This window comes from Pipistrellus hanaki (assembly GCF_964339955.1).
Source record: "Pipistrellus hanaki genome assembly, chromosome: 3".
NCBI classification, from domain to species: domain Eukaryota; kingdom Metazoa; phylum Chordata; class Mammalia; order Chiroptera; family Vespertilionidae; genus Pipistrellus; species Pipistrellus hanaki.
In genome coordinates this window covers 158,988,428-159,014,199 of record NC_140505.1, presented here as the reverse complement: position 1 = coordinate 159,014,199, position 25,772 = coordinate 158,988,428, and the positions used below count along the sequence as shown (strand labels likewise).

General features: G+C 37.2%; 1 protein-coding gene across 1 annotated transcript in view; it reads right to left on the bottom strand.

Moving 5' to 3' along the window:
• SOX5 (SRY-box transcription factor 5) overlaps positions 1-25,772 on the bottom strand; it is a 936,670-nt gene that overhangs the window by 609,535 nt on the left and 301,363 nt on the right. The window contains exon 5 of the mRNA XM_084877223.1: positions 18,082-18,147. The gene's annotated coding sequence lies outside the window, so the exon portion shown is untranslated. The remainder of the gene's footprint in view (positions 1-18,081; positions 18,148-25,772) is intronic.

Sequence of the window (25,772 nt, the reverse complement as noted above, 5' to 3'; positions counted from 1 at the left end):
TAGGGTAGGCAGGTAGAGCATTTAGGGGCTATCAGGCAGGTAGGCAAGCAGTTAGGAGCCAGTGGTCTCAGATTGCAAGAGGGATGTCTGACTGCCAGTGTAGGCCTGATGCTGCAGTCAAACATCCCCTGAAGAGTCCTGGATTGCGAGAGGTGCAGGCTGGGCTTAGGGCCCCCCACCCCTAAGCATGAATTTTGTGAACTGGGCCTCCAGTACTGGTAAAATATAATCATGAATGAAATATCTAATTCAAAACATGGCCATCAAAATTATGACTTAATCAAAAATTGCTCTTGATGTCAGATATATATCCTTCTGTCTTATAAATCCAAATTTAACATGCTTAACAATGGGATAAAAAAGATTGGCATATAGTATGGAAATGTCATTGGTGGGCTCAAATAAAACTTAATCAGTTTTTAATTCTAAGTGAAATCACATTGTATCTTGCAATCCTTCCCCAAATCCATTGTCATTCATCTTTTCTGCCTTGCAGTGTCTTCCTCCATATCTCAAATAGCAGCCAATGTATGCCACCATATGTCTGCTCCTCCTGCCATTATTTCTATTCATTTGTTTCTTTATGTGTGTCTCTTTAAAAAAATAACAACCCAACTGTTGTGGTTCAGTGGTTGAGTGTCAACCTATGAACCAGGAGGTCATGGTTTGATTTCCGGTCAGGACATATACCTGGGTTGTGGGATCCATCCCCAATGTGGAGCCTTACAGGAGGCAGCCAATCAATGATTCTCTCTCATTATTGATGCTTCTATGTCTGTCTTCCTCTCCTTTCCTCTCTGAAGTCAATAAAAATATATATTTTAAATAAAACAAAAATTACATAAAGTATGAAACACAAATTTTAATTCAGACTAAAACAATAATCATCTAACAAAACTCTTCAGTTCTCTTCTAATATAGCCTAATGAAGATTAAAAGTACATAACGGCATAAACCCATGGAGAGATGCATCCGAAAAACCTACAGCTTCCATATAGCAAAGCAATGACAACAAGAACACTCAAACAAACAAACATACAAACAAAAGAGAAGCTGCAGGAGGACCTTAGATGCCAGAATGTAATTACCTGATTTGGAAAATGACTAGAACACTATGGTTAAATCCCACTTCCTACAAAGGTTCTGAGGAGTCTTTAATGACCACTGATGGTCAGGACTTCATGTCCACACCTCATCTGAAAGATGATGACAATCAGCAGTGAGTCCCCCCTGTCACTACTCAGAGACTGAAGTCAGTTCTAACTCAGAGAATAAAAAGCCACCTACAGAATTCACTAGCAACATCTGCTATCCTTGAATGCCTCTTATAATTGGTGTACATGAAGCAAAGTACTTAAATAGCTCCAGTATCACTGCCATGTTTAATAGAAAGAAATAACCTAGTGATATCATTCCTCATCTCTCTCTAGAATTATAAATTAGTGCTATGCATACTGCTTGTGTAAAATGGTTCAATTCTACCCCATGGCTAATCTTGAGTAATGAGGATGCACCTCAGTGAGGCATTAGATGCCTATTGTTTAATCTATGTATGCTCACTAGCACACTAACTTGAATAATATTCAAGTTAGTGTGCTAGTGAGCATACATAGATTAAACAATAGGCATCTAATGTCTATATTTTTAAAGAAACTGACTCCAGTGCAGTAATTAAAATATATTACAGTAGTGCAAGTGAAATTTGGAAAACTGCCAAAGTTTTAGAGCTTATAATTTTCTTTTTTAGAGGAAAAAGTAGTTTTGACATTTTTGTACAAAACAGTCACTAACAGTTACTTACAATTTCAGGAAAATCACTGTTTTAATCATAACCTTTCAGCTGTCCTTGATTGAAAAAAAATTGGCCACCTACAGAAATAATTCTGTTTGAGCCTTCATCACTCCACTGATTGATGGCCTCATGTGGTTCTACATGTTTACAATTATAAATAAAACTATATAAAAGTGGCCAAGCTTAGCTTTCATCTAAGTAGATAAGAATAAAACAGTTCTGATTGACAATAAAGGGAACTTCCATTTAGTGATATCTTTTCCATGTACCAGTATCAAAATCAAATGGCATATTTTTCTTTGGTTAAATGTGTATTCTTTTGGTCACCATTCACTACACCCATTAACTTAGCATCCACTGTATAAAAAACGGTGGATTATATTCTGTTGGGGAGAGATGAAATGTGGATAAAACAGTTTCTGATTTAGAGAACTTATTATCTGATGAAACACAATAATATGTACATTATTAATGCACATGTGGAGATATTTATTCCTATACTCATATGCATAAAAACTGGGTTTGGTGAAATATATTGATATTTTGACCAATGTCACCCCAATAGCTTTAATAAAAATTTAAAAATTAAAAGAGCTATTTACTTATATTTTAGGAATGACACATCAATATATAAACTTGTAGAAATATATGTATATTAGGTTACATCAGAAAATTTTTTACTAAAACATTAGAAGCCCCTAAGTGTTAGTCCATAAGTTTTTCAACAGAAATTAAAACAAAGACTATCCTACTAGCTAAAGATTTCACACCTACTGTACAAACAACAAAAATAGAGCTGGCATTCAGGACTCCATTAGAAGTTTATTGAAGTTCTGTGAGGTTTGAAAGCTTTTAGGAGTTCAGCATAAATCATTCAACACACACACACACACACACACACACACACACACACACATACACACACATACACACACACACACACACACACACAAAATATTTTCTCCTTGTATTCAATTTCCATGAATGATCTCCAATTTACAACCTTATGTTCCACCCAGAAATTGAATTAATCAATACAATTATCTGTTAGAAATCCCTTTTGTCAACTATAGTAGTTCATAAAGCTAAAAGAATGAGATTCCTTATATAATAGGCTTGATGGCAAGATTCAGTTATATTGAAGGGCTAGCCTTAGAAATGGGCATAGTATAAGCTCTATATGTGTGCTTTGGGGGATTATAAACATTGAGTGATCCTTATCTTTAAAACTCAAAGCAATTATCTTCTAGTTGCAGTCTAAAATAATCTGTTTTATGGAAAACAACATTAGAAAAATTTTTATATGATCACATCATAAATATTGATGAAAATTATCACATGAAATTTTATACTAAATGAGTCATCTTTTAAAAACAAGTAAATTCACATTTCTGGAAGTCACCAAGTTGTTCATAACCACCAACTTAAGATAAATTCAGTTCACTTCCTGTGACTGAAAAAAATTCTTAGTTATGATCTAAGACTATGATTTCAACTTGTAAACTAAAAGGGAACTGAGACAATTATTCAACTAACTTAGGTCTATTTAATACTTTCACATAAAATACTCAAGTAATTAGAACAAAATATTTTATATTACCTATCTTTTCATACATATTTATTTTATATGAAAAGGACCATTGGCAAATTTAATTTTAAAAAGGAAAGGAGATAAACTCAATATACCTTTCTAATTAAAATTAAAAACAATTACTGAATAAGAGAGAAAGTTATGAACCTAAATAATCCAAAATTCTTATCTTTTTAGTTTATATTCACCAATTGTCCTAATTTCCTCTAATGAAGAAGGTAAGTCAAATTTGACAAGACTATACAAAGTTGCTTTCAATGTTAAAAGTCTATATATCCTTGCTTAAAGATAATTCAACCAACCAACATTCTCAATCAATTAGAAAATACACTCATGTTAGGAATTTATTAAGAACAAACCTAAAACTCCTAACAAATATCATAGAGTGGGTAGAGTCTGCCTATTTGTTTATATATGTTCCATAATAAAGACATATATATATTTGGTTTGGTCCAACTTTGTACTATCTGCTTTTAAGCACATGGTTCTTATATATGAAGCAGTTGAAGGCCAATTCGTTATCAAAACAATAGTATGTACCAGGGTGGGGAACCTTTTTTTCTGTCAAGGGCCATTTAGATATTTACAATATCATTTGTGGGTCATAGAAAATTGTAAACTTAAAAATGTTCCTGCTAGATCAACCAAAGGACTTATATGCAAGCCTAACCAGTGGTCATGGACAACATGGGGGTGGGGGCATACATGGGGAGGGGTTTGGGGTGGGAATAGGGGGACGAGGACAATTATGTGATGCCATAATCAATAAAAAAGAAAACCTATAATAATAAAAGCATAATATGCAAATTGAAAAAATAATACAAATAAGTATAATAATTAATAAGTACATAAAAATGTTCCTGCTATATTTGATCAGACATTTAATTAACTTACCCTTAATACCTTGGAAGTATCAGACCAAATTATCTCATGGGCTTTATATGGCCCCCAGGCCAGTTGTTCCCCACCCCTGGTACATACTAAGCACATTCACTATGACATAATAAAACAAAGTGGACTATACACATGGGTAAAAAGAAAAGAGCATCGAATTAGCCAGAATTCCTATGAATTGTCATTCTATCTATACTAATAAAAGGATAATATTCTAATTAGACCAAGAGACCTTCCAGATGTCCTTCCAGAAAAAGCCATGGTGGCAGGGCCAAGGCAGAAGCAGTTAGGGGTGATCAGGCCTGGAGGGGAGGGCAGTTGAGGGGATCAGGCCAGCGGGGATGGTAGTTGGGGGTGAGCAGGCTGGCAGGGGGCAGTTTGGGGTGATCAGGCCGGTGGGGTATGGCAGGCAGAGTGGTTAGGGGCAATCAAGCAGGAAGGCAGGTGAACGGTTAGGAGCCAGCAGTTCCAGATTGTGAGAGAGGGGTCAGGCCTAAACCGGCAGTTGGACATCCTCTGAGGGATCCCAGATTGGAGAGGGTGCAGTTCGGGCTGATGGAGACACACACACACACACACACACACACACACACACACACCTCCACACAAATTTTGTGCACCAGGCCACTAGTTGTAATATATTTTACTGGGGGGGAGAAGAGGGAAACACAACTCCATGAACAAGTCTTATATATATGGTAATGTTTCTAAATGGAGAAAATGAGGTAGCAGGAAACAAGACAAATCTTTGTCAAAGAAAGGCCATTCGAGTAAAGAACTTACACACTATAGCTTACAGCAATCTTCAACCAACGTTCTCTCGTTGCTTAAATTTAAACCTCTTGTTTTTATTCAAACATTAGGATACAAAGTGATAATTCAGTTAATAGAATTTTACTCTCTTGAAGTTGAAAACATAATCCATCTAACACACAGGAACCAAACTCCAAGTGTTTATTATTATTGTTATTATTATTCATTATTACTAATGTTGTTGGGCCATGTTAAGAGAGGAGCTTGTCCTGGCTGGGTAGCTCAGTTAGTTAGAGAATCCTCCCAATATGCTGCGGTTGCAAGTTTGATCCCCAGTCAGGGCACATACAAAAAGCAACCAGTGAATGCATAAACTAGTGGAACAATGAATTGATTCCCTCTCTCTCTAATATCAATAAACATTTCTAAGAGAGAGAGAGAGAGAGAGAGAGAGAGAGAGAGAGAGAGAGAGAGAGAGCGCGCTCAATGGGCTCATTGTTGCTCAAAACCAGGCACCAGAATATGGCAGGCATGTTACCCACAAAGGGGACAGAAAAATGTTCGAGAACAGAGATAGGAAGAGAGAGGGGAGAGTAAGGGTTTAAATTAATGGCATTCTTTTCCACTTGGATAATGATTTGCTATTTTTCAACCAGATCTTCTAGATATGACATATACTTGAAAGTCCTCCTTTTCATAAAATTTAAACATAATCTCTAGTTTATCAGAAACTCTCTATTTGTGATGTATTTATATCTATTGTTTTAAAGAACAATATAAATTAATAAACTCATTGTGAACCCCCTGAGGACAGAGTCTGTCTTTTCTATTTACCATTGAGTCCTTGCATGAAATAGCAACCTGACCTGCCAACACCCCCCATTCCATGTACAGTCCTTCTCATTTGGGTCACTAGGATCCAGAGGGGGAAATCCTCTGCCTCTCCATATGGAAAGATCACTGTATTTGTGCAACAGCAAAAGAATCTGAGTGTCTTGGTTGTTTTTAATTTATAGAGAAAAAAAGTTACCAGGGAAAAGAAACCTCAGATGCTAATGTGAGGTCCATGCACTCCAATTCCTGCAAGACAAGTCCACAGTAGAGGTTTGGTGAAATAGGAAATAGCAGAAACCCCTTTATGTTTATTCTCTGAGCAAATAGAGGACTATGACCATCTTCCAGAATGGCTGTCAGGCCTTGCAGATTTCCATGACAAGCTGCATGGTAGGTCAAGGGTTGAGAATTCCCAATGTCATCCGTTCTTGACGCTCCACGGTGGAGTCACTGAAGGAGAGCGCTGAGAGTCTGAAGGATTCTCACTATTCTCACTGAAGATTGTGATAAAGGGATGCAGATGGAAGCCACAACATGGCCAGTGTGACTGAGGTCGTGAGAGATGCCAAAAGCAATGAATGCCCTTCAGTAGTGATCATGACAAGACAATTGTGCAGTTCGTCTGCACCAATAAAAATAGATGAGGCCTGCAAAGCAGACATCGTATTTCACCTTTCTACCCACCCCTGAGCAGTTAAATGTATCAATAGGAATGCACCAGAACCAAAACACCAGAGGAATTCTGTCATGACCCATTAGACACTAGAGGAATTCTGTCATTAAAGCATGCTGCCATTTTCAGTCATAACAGCCAATTCTCTCTGAGTCATTCATTGAACCAACTAAACTTAGATCTCTATGCCTGAAAGGATGCTGTCTAATGAAAAAGGTGAAAGTTCCTACCCTTTTACATCCAATCATATCTCTATTTGGTAAACGAGGGGAAGGAGTTCAACTGCATGGCTTGGAATAGAGCCAATGCCAGCAGATTGTGCTGGGTAGAAATAACACTAGTCTGTCTAGGTAAGATCAGTGCCAATGGTTCCAACTAAAATTAGAAAAAAGGAGACAGCACCTTGGCTCATGCTTATGTTGGAGACAAGACTCTAACTCCTGCTAAAGCCAAATGATGGCAATTCAATTCCTTCCTGCCAGTTGCAAATCCCTACACTACCACTGCAATATTATCTAAAGACATTTGCAATCCAGTGCATCTAACAAGAGAAGTGATCCTTAGATTAGTCACTTAATGGGTTAGCAACTTTAGTGTATACATTTATTCTGAGACAATAGATATTATTGAAAACTATAGGCAGACTGTTAGAAGAAAAAAATAATTAGTAGAACCTTATTAATTTGAGGTAGATAAAGGATATTCATTTATTAATTTTAGTGTAAAACTAAAAAATAAAATCAAGGAAAGAATGACATCACTGCCTCCTCAAAACATTATCAAAAGGCCCACAACATCCCAGCCGGCTTGGCTCAGTGGTTGAGTCTCAACCCTGAACCAGAAAGTCACAGTTTGATTCCTGGTCAGGGTACATGCCAGGGTGGTGGGCTTGATCCCCAGTGTAGGGCATGAAGGAAGCAGCCAATCAATGATTCCCTCTCATCATTGATGTTTCTTTTCTTTCTTTTTAAAAACATATATTTTATTGATTTTTCACAGAGAGGAAGAGAGAGGGATAGAGAGTTAGAAATGTCGATGAGAGAGAATTGTCGACCAGCTGCCTCTTGCACACCCCCTACTGGGGATGTGCCCACAACCAAGGTACATTCCCTTGACCGGAATCGAACCCAGGACCTTTCAGTCTGCAGGCAGACGCTCTATCCACTGAGCCAAACCAGTGCCGGCTCATCATTGATGTTTCTACATCTCTCTCCTTTCTTCCATGAAATAAATGGGGGAAAATATATATATATATATATATATATATATATATATATATATATATATATATATATATATATGTATATGTATATTTTTTAAAAGGCCCACAACAGTTTTATGCATTTCAACAAATATAATTTTGCACTAATTTCATACATGTCATAAGACACCATGTCATAGTGGAAACTGAGCCAGGAATCAGGAAATATGGATTCTTTTTCTGGCTCTGTCACTTATTAACTATGTAAAGTGATGCAAAATTTAACCTCTCTGAGCCTCAGTTCCTTGTCTATAAAAATCGGTGACTTAGATAAGCACTCTATATAGCCTAGATTCTGTATTGCTCTCTAAATCATTAGTGATCAGGTTGTATTTTAAATGCTGTATGGTCTTGAAACACATCTTGATATTAAGTCTTTCATAAATCCTTGGTTTAGAAGTAAAATATATATAACTAGAAGCCTGGTGCACAAAATTCTGAGCTTGGCGGGAGGAAGGGGGCAGGGGGATCTCTCAGCCCAGCCTGTGCCCTCTTGTAGTCTGAGAGCCCTCAAGGGATGGTTGCCTGCCCTGGAGGTGGGAGAGGCTCTTCCACCACTACTGCACTCACCAGCCTTGAGCCTGGCTCAGGGTTTCTGGCTGAGTGGTGCACTGCCTATGGGAGGGGGCACTGACCACCAGGGGGCATTTCCTGTGTTGAGCATCTGCCCCCTGGTGATCAGTGCACATCAGAGCCACCAGTTGTTCTGTTTGGTTGGTTGATTTCCATATTAGCCTTTTATTATACAGAATAGACAAGGGAGTCTGATTCTAATGGTAAAGAATTAAATGGTGTTGTGTTTTTTATTTGATCTTCTTTGTCATGGCAATACACACACTTATAAATAGAAACAATATTTATGTCTCTTGGCGTATACTGTAACCTTTTTGGCAAATGTCAAAGCTATAGAAAGTCTCTGAGATCATTCAAATTATTCTTTGAAGAAAATAGTATACTGAAACCAGACAGAGGGAACTTATCTCGTGCCCTAGACTAATTCAGGAATCTTAACCTCTGCGGAGACTTTCAGGTGTTAAATGAGACAACACACTCAGAATATTCACCCTAAGGCCTCTGTCAGATTGAAACTGCTTTTTCATTCTACATAGGTAGGACAGTTGTCTAATTGCATCATTGCCCATATCTCCACTCCTAGGATTCTCAAGCAATCTACAGAATTTCCTTCAAATCACCGTAGTGCCCCAAAATGCTAATTCATGTCTCAGCAGACCACGGAACGCAGCTGCTGCTCAAGGCCCCTTTGAGTCCTACCTCCTCCAGTGAGTAATACCTGGCCAGGAAAGCAGACCTCCATTCTTGCTGGTTGATCCAGGGGTCTTCAAACTACGGCCCGCGGGCCACATGCAGCCCCCAGGGGAGTCTGATTTGGCCCGCCAGGTTTTTTGGGCAGTGAGCGCAGCCGAGGTGTTACAGTAGGAATTAGTAGTTCATATAGTCCGGCCCTCCAGCTCTCTGAGGGACCGTGATCTGGCCCCCACTTTAAAAAGTTTGAGGACCCCTGTATCTGCATTGAACACAATTCATAACATGGTCAACAGGATAATCACTGCCCTGACTCTCAGCCTCGGGAGTTCTGCTTTGATTTCTGGTGCTAGCTATTGGGATGGTAGGCCACGTCCTGCAATCTCTCTCGTAAATGTTATTGATAATGATGCTTCCTGAGCATGGGCACTCTAAGAGTTCTGCAATCCCAAGTTTGGTAAAAAAAATATTGCCACTCCATATTGTGCACTACTTTGAAAAGAAAATCTCTATTTTATCCTCTTTTAGGTTGCAAACTCCTTTGAAAAATCTAATAAAATCAATTGACCTGTACTTTTTCCATGGAAAAAAATCTTCCAAATAATCTTCTACACAAATGTTCGTGTCAACTGAAGGGGTTCTCTGATGTTAGAAGGAGTTTCCATCAGTGCAAGTGAACATCCTGGTCTAGAATCAAAATCCTTTCTGTACTTATTAGCTATATGATTTTGGAAATGCTGAATGTAAGTTTCCTCTTCTAAAAAAAATGCATAGGTAATAAAATCAATCTGCTACATCTTATAATTATGTTGAGCATGAAATTTTTAAATATGAGTGTATATGAAACCCAAATGGTAGTACATAGAACTCTGTGCAACTCTAAGTTGCTACTGTTCTAAATTGCTATTAAAGGACTCTGCTGTTGCCAAAACCGGTTTGGCTCAGTGTATAGAGCGTCGGTCTCAGGTTTGATTCCAATCCAGGGCATGTACATTGGTTGCTGGCACATCCCTAGTGGGGGATGTGCAGGAGGCAGCTGGTTGATGTACAATATCTCTCTCATCAATGTTTCTAGCTCTCTATCCTTCTCCCTTCCTCTCTGTGAAAAATCAATAAAATATATATTTTTTAAAAGGACTCTGCTGCCGAAAATGGTTTGGCTCAGTGGATAGAGCATCGGCCTGCGGATGGAAAGGTCCCAGGTTCCATTCCGGTCAAGGGCATATACCTTGATTGCAGGTACATCCCCAGTAGGGGGTGTGCAGGAGGCAGCTGATCGATGTTTCTCTCTCATCGATGTTTCTAACTCTCTATCCCTCTCCCTTCCTCTTTGTAAAAAATCAATAAAATATAAAAAAGAATTGTTTTTTCTTTTATTAGATAATCATATTCAGAAATCAAGATCTAGGTACTAGGTATGCTCATCACTATTGAAGTATTATTGCTTCTCAACTCTGCACTATTTTCATTTGGAACCATAGCCTAGAAATCACAATATTCATCCATTACTTTTATAGTTGAACTCTATCCCACTGTGTAGAGTTGTCATAGTACATTCAACCACTCACATGTTCATAACCATTTCAATAGTTTTAAATATTTTACAATTATGAACAATGCCAGAATGAATAATTTTAGGCATGTGGTTTTCATACTGTGGAAGGTATGTTTTCACTATAAATTCCTAGAAATGGGATTATATGGGGTCAAATGGTGTGTGTATATATATATATATGAGATTTGTTAGACATTGCCTAATCCTTGTGCAAAAGGCTTGTCCCAATTTCCCTCACCATTCGGCAAACTATGAGAATAAAGCCTACATTTTCAACTCTTCCTTCAAATCATTTTAGAAGAGATGCTTAATAGCATTTGAGTTGCTGATTTATGTTTACTTCTTCTCTCTGAGTAGAGATATCATCTAACCATAGTGCTAACAATCAAAGAAAACATTTACATAACTGTAAAGGAAGAGGAAGAGAAAGAACAAGAGCTGGGAAAAATCATTCATGGGGGAAAAAATAGTTGGCTTTGATCATAACAGCGCAGGATAGAAACAAAGCTTAGAGTCTTCCCTTTGAAAGCTTAACAAACCAAAAAGGCTTGATAGTAACTTTGCCCATGGCCAAGATCCAGCTCTGTCGCCTTAATGTCCCCAAGACCTATACCAATATTACAACAAGCTGCACAAAGTACTTGAATTATCTGCTTAAATGCCTATCATTTGACATTTAGTTTTGAAGTCGAGACCATCTATTGATCTACATATATCCCAACTCCTAGCACAATGCTAAATACAGAAAATGTTAAAATTTTTATGATTGCATTTTCCTGATGAAATTATTTAATAAAAACAAACATTTCCTGAGTGCTTACTCTGTTCCACACACCATCCTAAATGTTTTATATATATTGCCCCATTTCATGCTCTTAACAATCATACAAGGTTAGTTGTATTATTACCCCCATTTACTAGATGAGAAAACAAAGACTTGGGACAACAAATCACTTGCCTAAGGTAACATATCATGAAAAAGAGTTAGGATTTCAGTGAAATTTGAACTGAGGTCTTTCTCATCCCAAAGCCAATGCTGCTTCATTTCCTGATTCCTGATGCCCCTTACATCAACATTATGTAGGCAGGTTCCTACTCTGCCTACTGTCATGCCAAAGCTAATCCTATATTAAGGGTTCCAGGCTACTGTGTTGCTATTAAGAATAAAAGAAAAGGTAGCCATTTTAATGGTTTCCAAATAGACTCTTAAAAAGCTTTCTGAGATTTTTACCTTTTGGCAAACAAAGCTTTGGCTTGTCTGATACATGCACACACTTATCACCCCCTCGTGACTTGGATTATGTACAAGCATCTATTAAAGAGTTTTTAAAAGACTGAAATGTGGTCTCCTTTCTGACAGCAAAGGGAAAATAAAAAGATGTTCTTTGCCCTCCTGTTCTAATCTGCTTTTGGAAGTCAAGTCTGCAATTCCCAGAACTGTATCACCAGCTTGTTACATTTCCATAAATCTGTCCAAGAATACAACACTGCTCACCCAAAAAAAAAAAAAAAGTAATGTAAACTGTAAAACACATGCACATGATACCTGGATCCAATCTGCCCTCATTTTGTATATAAGCAAAAATAAAGCAATGCCTTAACTCTGACAAATGCCAATATCGCATTACCTAGATAAGTGCCACCAAATCATTATTGAAATTCTGATAGCATTTGCCTTCCTGGTAAAAGAAAATTACCTGTAATGCATAGTTTAAATAATTACTTTTAAACAAAAGCTTCTCTTCTGCATTGCTTATTTATCTTCTGAGACCGACTCAGCAGGGCTTTGTATTTTATTAAAATTGCCTTCAGACTGCTAATGGCAGGGCGTCTGTTAGCACAGGAAAAGTGATGGCAGTTTGACTCCTATTCCTAATATTGGGAGTTAGTCCAGACACTTAAGAGCCAGAACTCTGCTGTGCATTTGACTATGTTATCAACACTTTAGCTGCTAATGATACTAGTGACAGCATTTCAATATGATGGGTCAGACTTAAATAGGAAAGCTTATAATTGTGCTTACAGAACCAAAGAAACTCCCTACACCCCCCGCCCTCGCCAAACCCCCAATCCCTTTTATCAGAAGATCAGCTGGTGTTAGGCTTCATGACTGGGGATTATTTGGTAAGCGTCTGCTGGACACGTTTTTCTTCTCTTTTCCACATCTTGAATGGAGAGCCTCCATCCCCACCTGATAGCCACCTGTTCAGAAAGTGACAGCGGAAAGCCTTCCCGTGGAGCAGCTGCGTGCCAACCTCCCAGTGGAGGGTCACGCTGATGACTTCCCTGTGGCTTTTATTTTCCCCAGGGAATTCCACAGGCAAGGCTGACTGCTTGCCAGCTATGCCGAGTGCCACAACCGGCAGCGCTAAGAACCCTCCCCCCCCCCCCCCCCCCCCCCCGTCCTTCTTGATGGGAAGCAGAAAGCAACTGTGCTGAACACCTGTGTCCGCTCCTGTTCCCAGGGACACCCTGGGCAAGCACTCACTCAGCATTCAGAATGGGGCTCCCCTCCTCTCACTGGCACTCCTGCCCAAAAACTTCTCGGCAGTCATAGGAAAACAGTTATGTTTGTCAGATCTCTGTAACATCGGCGTGTTTCACTACTGCAAATAGGATCACTCAGATAATCCGCCAGCTACATGTTTCACTGTCAGTGTTGAAAGGCGATCAGCATAATGAATGGACTTCCTGTTATTGTGGAAGTAAAAACAGAATTCTCCATCACTTCCTCATCATGATTCCATAGATAAAAAGGGCAAGAAAGAAAATGGAGACAGTAAATTAAAACTTCTAAGAACTTTATATATGAAAGGAGGGATAGCTGGAGGAAGAAGGACCACAGGGAAGCTTTTATTTGTTTGTTTGTTTGTTTGTTTGTTTGTTTGTTTTAATGTGGGAAACCTGAGCGTGTTTAAATGTTAAAGGTTTCATGAAAGAAGAAGTGAAAGGTACTAGAGAGAAGGATCCATATTTCTGCTCTGGCCAGTGTTGCTCAGTGGGTTGTGCATTATCCTGTGCATCAAAAGGTTGCCAGTCTGACTCCCTGTCAGGGTACATGCCAGGTTGGGGGCTGATCACTGGTCAGGGTGTCTGTGGGTGGCGGTGTGTGTGGGCGGCAACTGATAGATGCTTTTATCTCTCTCCCTCTTCCTTCCTCTCTCTCTTAAAAAAAAAAAAATCAAGAATAAAAAAAAAAAATCAATGTTTCTAAAACTGACCCCATTCTGAAATGGGGTATGAGCATAGGTGAAGACCCTGGACCTTTACGGAGAACAAGAACCTCCTTTACCCAGAGAGAGACAGCGATCACCCCAGATTCAATAATTGTAGGTGTGTATATATATTTGAGGTGGGCATACTCTCCTTCCAAAAATAATGTTAAAGAATAATTTCCTATCTCTGTTGGAATTAGAATATTTAGGAAAATTATATTAAATACTCATAAACAAATAGGATATATATACTACATGAATATTTTGGTAGCCAAATAATGGAAATCCAAACTTAGATACCTTATTACAGTTTTAAAATTATTTTAATGTATTAATTTACATTTGAAATATTTTTTAAAAATCTTTTTATTGATTTCAGAGAGGCAGGGCGAGGGCGAGAGAGAGAGAGAGAGAGAGAGAAAGAGAGAGAGAGAGAGAGAGAGAGAGAGAGAGAGAGAGAGAGAGAGAGAGAGAGAGAGAGAAGCATCAATGATGAGAGAGAATCACTGATTGGATATCTCCTGCACTCCTCACATTGGGGCTCAAGCCTGCAACCCCTATAATTGAACTGTGACCTCCTGTATAATAGGTCAATGCTCAACCACTGAGCCATGCAGGCTAGACTGAAATACTTTTAATAAAATAAAGTTATTTAGAAATTGGGAACAGCTGCTAAAAAAATCACCAGTAGAAGGTACCTCCACCTCTTAAATTTTCATTGTTAATAATCACCTTGATTCTTTGAAATAATAGTAATAATAATTTTAGAAATAACCCTTCCTTCTAAGGATCAAAATATCTTCTCTAACCTGATAATCTTTCTAAAGATAAATATGGGCATTTATCTCTGTTATTTATATGAAATAATACTCCTTATTTTCTCATTTATATTTAAAAATGGTCACTTATAACTTAACCAATTTTTATTTACCACCTAATATGTGTATCCAGGCTTAAAAGCTGTAACTGCAAAGACAATAACAGTGCATTTCTCCTTACAGAAAACAGTGGTCATTGGTAGGCAAAGACCAGTTAAAGGTAAGTCATCTGGCCGGTAAGTTTCAGAGCTGGTTCCAGAATTCATGTCCTCTAATACCTACTAAGTTGTTGTTTTTTCAACTATTCTATGTTTCTCCAAGTAAATATTCTTCTGGGTCATGTGATTATTATAACAAAACTATAACATAATTATCAAACATATTCCTTTGCAAATAGAAGACAAAATTCATGACTTATTTGTGTACTTATACAAAGCTTTGTAGTTAGTTTCAGTAGGAATTATAGGTGACGAAAAAATGGGAAATTGGGCTGTGTAAAGGAGCTAATCAAATGTACACTGTTTAACTATTACGTGACATTGTCACTAATGTCCCTATTACAAAAAAAATGGATTATTATACAAAATCAAATAACATGATTCAAATGCAAAATAATTCTGCAATTTAAGGATATGGAAAAGAAAAATGATAGATGTATTATCTTTAGTTCCTTGAACACAATCATCGGACAATATCCCGCTCAGATAAAATTGCTCTGGTCATTGTTAATTTATTCTCATTTATTATTTACATTCTGTGTATAAATTATAATTTTAAAAATGCTTTCTACAACCTGTAGGACTGAGTGACATGTGAGACATGCCTTACTGGCTAAAACCCGTTGGATGATTCCCATCTCAGAACAATAGTCAAGGTCCTACCATAGTCTACCAGGTCCTATGTGATGGACTCCATATCATCCTCCCATTCTCATTTCTTGTCCACTCCTTCCTCTCTTCCTGATGTACTGACCTTCTTACAACTCCTTCAACACACCAAGCACACTCCTTATACTTGTTCTTGCCACTGAGTGTAACTCTCTTCACCCATATATCTTAAGGGCCCCCACTCTTATTCCATTTAGGTCTGTGCTCCATTCTCTCCTCCTCAGGCAGGCCTTTCTTAGACACAGTATCTAATATAGTCTCTCACCATTCTCCACTTATTCCATTTTATTTTCTTCTTAGTACTTATCCTCATAAACACATACATCAAAATCTTCAACTTATGTTTCTCTCCACTAGAATCAAAGCTCTGGACAGTAAGAACTTTTGCTATATAAATGAATGAATGAATGAATGAATGATCATCTTTTCCTTCCATATATCTAAACAGAAAATGTCTCCAGAAAAACAACATTAAAAATAAGCTTAAAATGCTTTTATCTTCAAATATCAGTAAAACCCAAAGTATCAGCATAGATTGTATTCATTATCAAATTATAAATTGGTAAAGATGGCAAATGATGATATATTTTCTGTTTGTGTGCAGAATTATTTGTACTCCACAAGCTGTAAGGCAGCATAATACAGGAGGCCTGCATCACATCTAAAAACACAGAGTTACCTCTGTTAGCAATATTTCATGTGACCTGGGTGGCAATTTAGACTTGTAAAACAGGGGGACTGGATTGAGGTTGTTTCTATCTCTCAAGATTAGAGATATCTGAAGCATTTGTCTCCCTTTCTGGATTTTGCTTCCAGACACACAAGAGCCAGATTTAATTTAATGTCAATATTTATATTATCAGGGGGATACCAAGAACCACCAAGTTGGGCTTCAATTTATCTCTTTTTAATGTTTAGTTCAAGGATATTTGTAAACTAAAATATTTGGGGATATTAACTACCAAAAAAAAAACTCTTTACAAAAGTATCACCCCAAACAGGTTCGCAACTCTGCAAGAATCCATGCAGACATACTTATAAACACAATTACGGTACTAAGGCATATCATTCTAAATATAGCTTTTTGCTTAAGAATTCTCCATATTTATTTATAAGCAGAGATGTTAGCAAGATAGACTTGAAATATTTTTCCTTTAAGATGGAGAATAGTATTCTCTCAAGATACATAACAATAATAACTGTGTAGTCCCTAATGCTAATGCTAGAAAAATCACTAAATCCCTGAAGCATCCAGGGAGAACTTGAAGCTTAGCTCCTTTGTGAATAAACCATTTTATTTCAAGAGGTGTGATCAGACTGGAGGACAAAGGCATTATCTCTGTGTGATGAAAACTGAAAATCCACTGGTGGTTGCTCAGTAGGAGACCTGGCGGTGGAGGGGCCAAGTCCAGCTGCAGAGGAGTTATGGAGGTGGTAACACCGGAGGAGTAGCAGAGAGGGAATGGATCCCCAAGCTTCTATCAATAACGAAGCAGCAGTACTGAGAGTTGTAATCACTGTTTAAAGCGAGTGGGAGGCTTCTCTAAAGCTAGAGATGAGCACAAAGTCACTCATGGTGAAGCCCAGGACTATGGGACTGCAGATGTCAGCGTGGTTCCAGCTTACTGAGGAGTGGCTAACACCAAGCCTTCTGCAATGGCTGACAAATGTTCACAGCAGACCCTTTGACTGTTGGGATCTTCCAATTTACATAGAAATTGTCTGTTTTAATCAACCTTCATTTACACATGGTAGTCAACATTCGGTACTTAAGATTAATGTTAGCAAACAAATTGATTCTGAAGCATGTCAAGAGCTTTTGGAGGTGTACCCAAACTCTGAGAATACAGCGGAGAAGAAAGAAAACTTGGTTTCCATGAACTGAGAGGGCAGGGCGGGGTGAGGATGAACTCCCGACTCCGCCCCGCAGGGCGGAGTTATCCCTAGCCCTCACCCAACCAATCAGGGTTAGCCAAGGCAGTGACATCACCACCGACCAGAGTAAAACCCCTGGACTGGGTGAAATTCGATCTCTCTTCTGCCATGCTGCTGGCATGAGTGGGACAGAGCCCATGCTAGAATGGAAAAGGCTCTTTTGTTTATTGCATCGGACTCGGCTCCCTGGTGGTCCTTGGGGATCACGTAGTCTGGGCGTAACAGAACCAAGTGCTCTCCTACTACAATTACATAGTCACATTTTATATGATTTAGGTTTTGATTCTAAAAAAGTCATCAAGAAACTTTCACCTCAAAACAGCTTACATACCATAAAGAATAGTAGAAATCAGGGTACATCAATATGTCTTACTAGGTTATAAATTTTCTTCTGGTCTTGAAAATATATTTAAATTATGTTTTCATCGTCACATCCTACAAAAAACCCAAATGCTGGATTTTTTACAGAAAGGTGTTAGTCATGATTTGCAAAACTGAGAACATACTAAGTTAGCACATACTACAAGAACTTAACAAGTGGCAAGAGACTTGAGAAACCTAGAATGATAGCAAGAGAAAGAACAGCAAGTGAAAATGAAAATGTCCTGACCTGCTGAGTCTCCCAGTCCAAACTCTCCCACTCCTGAAGTCCTTGTCTTATCTATAGCTTCCAAAGCTATAAAAATAAAAGAAAAAGATTTAGTGAGAAATAAAAGTAATTCCAAAATACTCAGGTGAAAAAAAAAAAGTTAAACATCATAAAAAGAGTTAAAAAAAGATTCCTGAAACAAGACTGTGGAAGAAGTATTATAATTCTCATTATAATAATTTTAAAAAGACCAGATTCATAGCCCTGTAACAAGGTCAGACTCAGGACTGTCCCAGATAATGGTTGATAAATGAATAATGAACAATTGAAAAGCAAGCATTTATAAATGACAGTCAAGATATAATTAAGAACAGTTTTAACGTAAAAATATGAGCCAGTTATTTTGAAGCTTTACCAATTAAATCATTTTTTGAAAATATTTTTCTCATTAGTTCAGTAATGTAAGCACATGTGTGGGTGTGTAGCTCTGGGACTAGTTTTATTAAAGCAATTTTAACCATCTTTATAATCCATGATAGTTAATTTAAAGTATACCTATAACATAACATTACTTATAGCTACAGTACTTCATTAAAAACATGCTAATTGGCACTAAAATATATTAAATACAGAATAACACTTATCAGAGGATACAAAGTTGTATAAAAATATGAGGGAAACTTTGATGTGATAGAGAAACATCTACCTAGAAATTGTCCAGTGAGTTTGTAAACAACTACTGGAGCCTCTCATATGTGCCTCAACTGGGAATCAAACCCACAACTTTTCTAGTGTATGGGAAGACACCCACCAACTGAGCCACCTGCTTGGGGTTTTTTAACTTTTGATTATTAGTTCATGTAGAACTTTACATTTTTAAAAGCTTCAACTATTTTGGGAGACTTTTGGAGTACTGAAATGCTTTTGAAGTATATAAAATAGCAGGAATTATACACCAATTCCAAGTGGAATTTATATTAGGGATACAAAGTTGGTTTAACATCTAAATATCAAATGATGTAACGTATCATAGTGATAATATTAAAGACAAAACCATATCATCCTCTCAATAGATGCTGCTTTCATGAGAAAAATCCAATACCCTTTCATGAGGAAAACACTGACAAACTAGTAATAGAAGATAATTTCCTCAATCTAATAAAAAGCATTTACAAAACACACACACAAAAAACAAACAAACAAAAACACAAACACACGCAATTATCATACTTAAGGATGAAAGACTGACTGCTTTTCCCCTAAAATGAGGAATAAGATAAGGATGTCCACTCCTAGCACTTCTGTTTAACACTGAAACTAGAGGTTATAACTAGGTTCATTAAAAAATAAAAAGAAATAAAATATATCCATATTGGAAATGAAGAAATAAATCTATATTTGTATATAACATTATTTTATTTCTAAAATACTAATCAACTCACTAAAAAACTATCAGAACTTATGAACAAGTTCAATAGGGTTGCAGAATATTTGACCAATATGCAAAAATCAATTCAATTTCTATAAACTAGCAATAAACATTCTGCAAATAACACTAAAAAGACAATTTAATTAACAACATGAAAAACAATAAAGTACTTAAGTATAAATTTCAATATTAGATGTGAAAAACCTGTACATCAAAAACCAAAACAAAATAAAAATATTAGCTTCTTCTTCAAGGAAACACCAAAAGGTGGATGATGTTGGTGCCCTGGGAGACCCCGGGGGCCCTAGAATGGGAGACCATGGCGGCTTCCATGGAGAATTTGGCAGTGGCATCAGGGCCAAGGTTGCAGCTGGGGACAGGGTCAGGGAAGGGCCCCAAGGCTGTGGAGCTCAAGGAGGCAAGGACAAGAACCAGGAGTAAAATCCTGTCACCAAGCTGGGCCACTTGGTCAAGGGCATCAAGATCAAGTCCGTGTAGATCTAACTCTTCTCCCTGCCCATCAAGGAATCTGATGTCCTGAGGACATCGCTCAAAGACAGCTTTTAAAGATCATGCCGGTACAAAAGCAGACCCCACTGGCCAAAGGACCTGGTTCAAGACATTTGCCACCCTTGGGGACTACAATGGACATGTTTTTTTTGTTTGTTTGTTTTGTTTTTTTGTTGTTGTTGTTTTGTTTTTTTTAATATATTTTATTGATTTTGTACAGAGAGGAAGGGAGAGAGATAGAGAGTTAGAAAATCGATGAGAGAGAGTCATCGATCAGCTGCCTCTTGCACACCCCCTACTGGGGATGTGCCCGCAACCAAGGTACATGCCCTTGACCGGAATCGAACCCGGGACCTTTCAGTCCCCAAGCCGACGCTCTATCCACTGAGCCAAACCAGTCTCGGCTACAATGGACACGTTGATATGAGTGTTAAGTGTTCCAAAGAAGTAGCCACGGCCGGCCATCCATGGGGCCATTATTCTGGTCAAGCTCTGTATTGGCCCTTTGCTGCAAGGCTACTGGGGGAACAAGATTGACAGGCCCCACACCTCCCTTGCAAGGTGACTGGCATCTATGGCTGGGTGTCCATGCACATCATCCTTGTCCCCATGAGGAAACACATTTTCCCTCCATTTTTTATTGAGGTATTATATGTGTATATATCTTACCAATTCCCCCACACACACACTCCCATACATACTCTCCCTCTGAGGGGGGGCAAGGGCATGAGTAGGTGGGGTTGGGGGATACTGGGGTGATAAGGACACATATATAATACCTTAATCAATAAAGTAATTTAAAAAATGAAACAAAACAAAACAAAAAATGTATAAGGCTTTTCCTTCTAAAATTAGTTTATCACATAAAATGTAATAGGAATGATAGAAACTATAAAAACTAATATTTTTGTGCCACGATTTTACAAAAAAAGTAATACTTTATTACAGTGATATCTTGATTGATAATAAATATTTCTGGCTTGAAAAAATCAAATTTCAGTGATAAAATTTAAGTTTCCCTCTTCTATGTACTTAATCTTTAATTTTAATATATTTCACTTAAAGAAATACTCAACAGCTACATTATCACAGGAGACTATATCCCATTTACCCAATTTTCTGATGATAAGAGTTATATGATTAAGTAGCCTAATCAATCCAGTTTTACAACCTAAAGTGCTTAACCTCTTTATTTAACCCATGTTTGACTATTCAACTACACTTTCTATTGTTGAAATTTAAAGAAAAGGTCCCATTCTCTTCTCAAAGGTGTGCATGCATCTTGCTTTGAGTTAAATTGGAGATCTGTTGAATAGCAACCATCTATCCATTAATCTGTCCGATCACTCAACAGAAAGTTACTGGGTGCTTCTCTTAAAATAATGTATATTTTATAAGGTAGAATGGAGAAATTAAAATAATGTGTTTCAGGATTATGTACAATTCATTTTTAGTTCAGGCCTCAAGTTATTATAGGTGGCAAAACCTTCCTGAACCTTAATTTCCTCATCTTTAAAGTGAGGATTAATTTAACTAATATGTACTTACAAACCTAATAAAAATGTTAATTCTCTTTAGCTTTCTTTAAACACTAAGAAGATTAATGAGACATGGACTCCGCATTTTAGAAAATAATAGTATAACACAGGTTATAATGTGTATAAATAAACTAAATAAGGTAAAAAATTATAAAGTAGACATTTCAAGTGATAACATAAGAAGTGAGATTATCCATTCTTGATAAACATAACATCAATAACATCACAATTACTAAATAGACATAGCACTTATATGGTTGACTAATAAGCTAATTAAGTAACTATCAAGTAAAGAAAATAGATCAACAATCTTAGTTTGTTTCCAGCAAATTCTGAGTAATTGCAAGTTTAACCTTATGGAACAGATGTTTACATATTGGTATTGTTTCTTCAGGTAATGAATAAAAATGCCACATTTTCTCTATGGAGAATTTATTAATTCCAGCTTTCCCAGCTCCAGCATTTATATGTGACCACTGGAACATCACTTACTGTCTTGGTTCCCCCATTTCCTCATCATTAGGTGGGAATGATAATAATGCATGCCTTATAGAGTGATTAATAGAATTAAATGAATTAATTGCTGTCAAGTGTAAGAGTATCTGGTCCATTGAGTACCACTGAATGACATCGTTAAGTACTGGATGTTAGAACATCTTATTACTCTTATTATCATCTTTCATGCCATTGCAAGAACATGTATAAGTATTTTAATCAAATGTAAAATCACCATTCAATGGGAAGGTGAGATGTCATAGGAAAACTTTTATATACATATCGATGAAACTCATAGTAGCCAGAAGAATAAAGTTCCTTGACTGGCCAGTACTATATCATGTGCCTTTATGGTAGGTAGAGAATAAAGAAGCAGTTCTCCCAAAAGAAAGGGTGAGTGTGTGTATAGGTGAAGGGGTTCTATTTCTAGGGAGGAGAGTGCTAAGGAAAGCTGAAGGACAAAGCAACAGTTGTCTAAACACATCTACTATGTGAACAGGGATAGCCTTTACTTGCCACAATCCAGATTTTCAATTTAACCAACTCAGAAAATGTTAAACTAATAAATGATCTATATTAACTTAGAACTCTTGGATTAATAAATCCATAAGCTGAACCCAGAGAGAGACTTATTTCCCTCACTTTCTGCATCTAATTGGTCATTGAATCATGCTCTTCCAATTTTAAAATCTATAAAATCTGTCTCTCTTCATTTCTATAGCTATTACACTTCCTACACTCTTGTGCTTCTCTTACCTTATCTGAGCTTTCTCTTTGCTCTAGTCTCAAACTCTACACATGAGGCAACTTGGGCCTGTTCTATCATTCTTCTGTGCATACTCTTCCTTCCAAACTCAACCCAAGTACTGAACCTTCTCAGGGAATTCCTTCCTAGCTATCCAAGGGATACTGAGGAGGTTCTCATTTCACAGAACACTGAGGAGGTTCTCATTTCACATTTCACAGGTAGGTTAGCATAGATATGGGTGTACCCAGTTAAGGGTTATGTCAAATTATTATGATAATATTCCATGCCAAAAAGGTATATGGTAAACTGTGGCCTTTCATATGTAGCTAGTGAAAGGTGAAAGTGGTTCACATTTTTTCAAAAAAATTTGGATCACATATATCAGCCAGCTTACACATGTTCATAGATATGTACTTTTATTTCTAAAAACATGTATCTGAAGAAATAATTCTAAGAATAAGAAAAGTGTGTGCAAAAAATATATTTATCTAAAATCATCTGGAATATAAAAAAGGAATAAGTCCAAATGGCTAACAATAGAGCATTGGTTAAATAATGTATAGAGTGTCTCCTTACTAAACTGCAGAGGAAAAGGAGGCTTAGTGATTAGTAGAGCCCTGATCAAAACAACACCCTGTGACTCCAGGGCCGAAAAAGTCCCTAAACTGATTTTGTTCCAAAATATTAGTGTTCTAAAGTGTTAATTATGGCTAATAGGTAGAGGATCTACCTGTAGTTCATATCACACACACACACACACACACACACACACACACACACACACACGATATAATAAAAATGAGTCAAAGGATAAATGTGAAGATGTTACAATATTACTTTTAGAAATATAGGAATGTATTACCTTCTTTGGCTAATCTACATTTTCTAAATATTTCTCCCCCCCCAAAATTAAACAAGTTCATAACAATAAAAAGGTTATTAAGAATAAAAAATTATATATAAATTGCAAATTGCTATTACAGAGAAAAGGTTTCACAAAAGTTCTGAGTTGGCACCCAGTGCCCTTATGTAACTCATATTCCTCTTCAGCACACAGATGCCCACTGGACACCCCATCTGGGTCCATTTCCTGTGTAGTAGCCAAAGGTCTTTTTAAAAGCCATTTATTTACTTACTTAATTATGCGTTAAAATGCATTTTTATGCATTAGACACCTAATCTATACCAGCTCTTTACTTCACAGCCACCCTGTGAAGTGTGCATTATCAACGCTTAACAACATGTGGCAGAGGTGGTAGGTGAACCCAAGACCAGCAGACTTCAAAATGCATGTTCCTTCCAAAAGGCCACATGGATCTCTTCACAACGCACCCATTTATGTATCAATTCCCCATTTTGTTTTCTTTGCAAGTGTTAGTAATGTGTCATATAAAGTAATTGTTACTAATATGGAAATGAGCGAGTCATGTTATAATGGGGAAAAATATAAGAATAGGATGCCTCCCCCTTACCACTGGTCACTGCTCCTTTCTTTTATTTTATTTCCTGAGTAGTGCTTAAAACTACTGTGTGTGTATGTGTGTGTGTGTTTTATGAACTCACCTATTTTGTTCATTACTTTACCTTTTGTACCTTATAGTGCCTGATTTACATTGGATTTTAATATATACTTAGCAGATGAATGAATAAATATATTCATGAGAACATGTGTAAATTCTTCTCTTTACTAGCTGTGTCTTTTGACAAATCTACCAGCCTCTCAGCTTTTAAATCCCCATTTCCTTAATGTAATACTGACTTACGAGTTTAACTTCATACATTCAAAACTATTTATTGAGCTCCTATTATATGCCAGCATCTTTTATTCTAAGCAATCTGATAATAGCAGGGAACAAAACAGAGAAAAATCTCTCATTACTGATGAGTGGAAAAAGACAAGCATATAACAAGTTAGATGGTGGTAACTATTTTGAAGACCAAACAGCTTGTGAATAGGAATCAGAGAGGAAGATCTATAATGTCAAGATGGGTAACTGAGAAACAGGACATCTGATAAAGGAGGTGAGGGACTGGGATATAGGCACATCGGATCTAAATAACTTTTTACACAGCGAAACTGGCAAGCTGGCATGATTGTATTTTCAGAGTAGCTGGATGGCAGTGAGTCAATGAGAGAGTAATAGGCACTGAAATCAGAAAGGTGAGAGAGAAGCAGAGGCTGTAAGACCCGGGAGGCCTTTCTCTGGTAACTGTCATAGAAAACTGGCTTTTGTCCTCAGAAAAATTATGAGCCATTGGAAGAGTTTGAACAGAGTGGTATATGATGTGACCCGTAGGTTTTCATTCCTCCAAAGAGAGGCTATTGGCATTTTGGATGGGCAACTCCTCTTTGTCCTAACCATGGGGCACATGCGGGTCATTTAGCATCTCTAAACTCAGCCCACTAAACAACAGGAGTAATTTCCATACTTCTGACAACCACAATGCCCCCATTTATTTCCACCTGTTAAGAATAGACTGAGGGAGGGTGTATAGGTAGAGTCTGTTTAAATTATCTAAGTTATAATTTATATTATCTTGAGCCAGTGTGGCAGAAGAGAATATATATATATATATATATATATATATATATATATATATATATATATTCCGAATTTTTTTTTCCAGATAGGATTTGCCAGTCAATTAGATGTGTGTATGAGTGAAGCTAGAAGTCAAGGATGATTCCCCAGGTGTTTGAAATAAGAAAAAAAAAAAGATGTAGCTACTATTCACTGAAATTGTTTAGACTGAATGTGCTGAATGTGGACGGAGCAGATTTGGTGAAGAAAGCAGGAATTCAGTCAAAACACATTAAAAACTGCTATGCAAAAGTAGATATAAATATATTTTATACAAAAATATTGTACAATGAGGTAATGGGCACTAGTTCTGAACTGATAAATTTGTTAGTGTGCCTTTTATGGAGGGATAGAGTTAATGGACATAAACATTAAATAAATAATTACTGATAAGTAATAGTGATCTATGA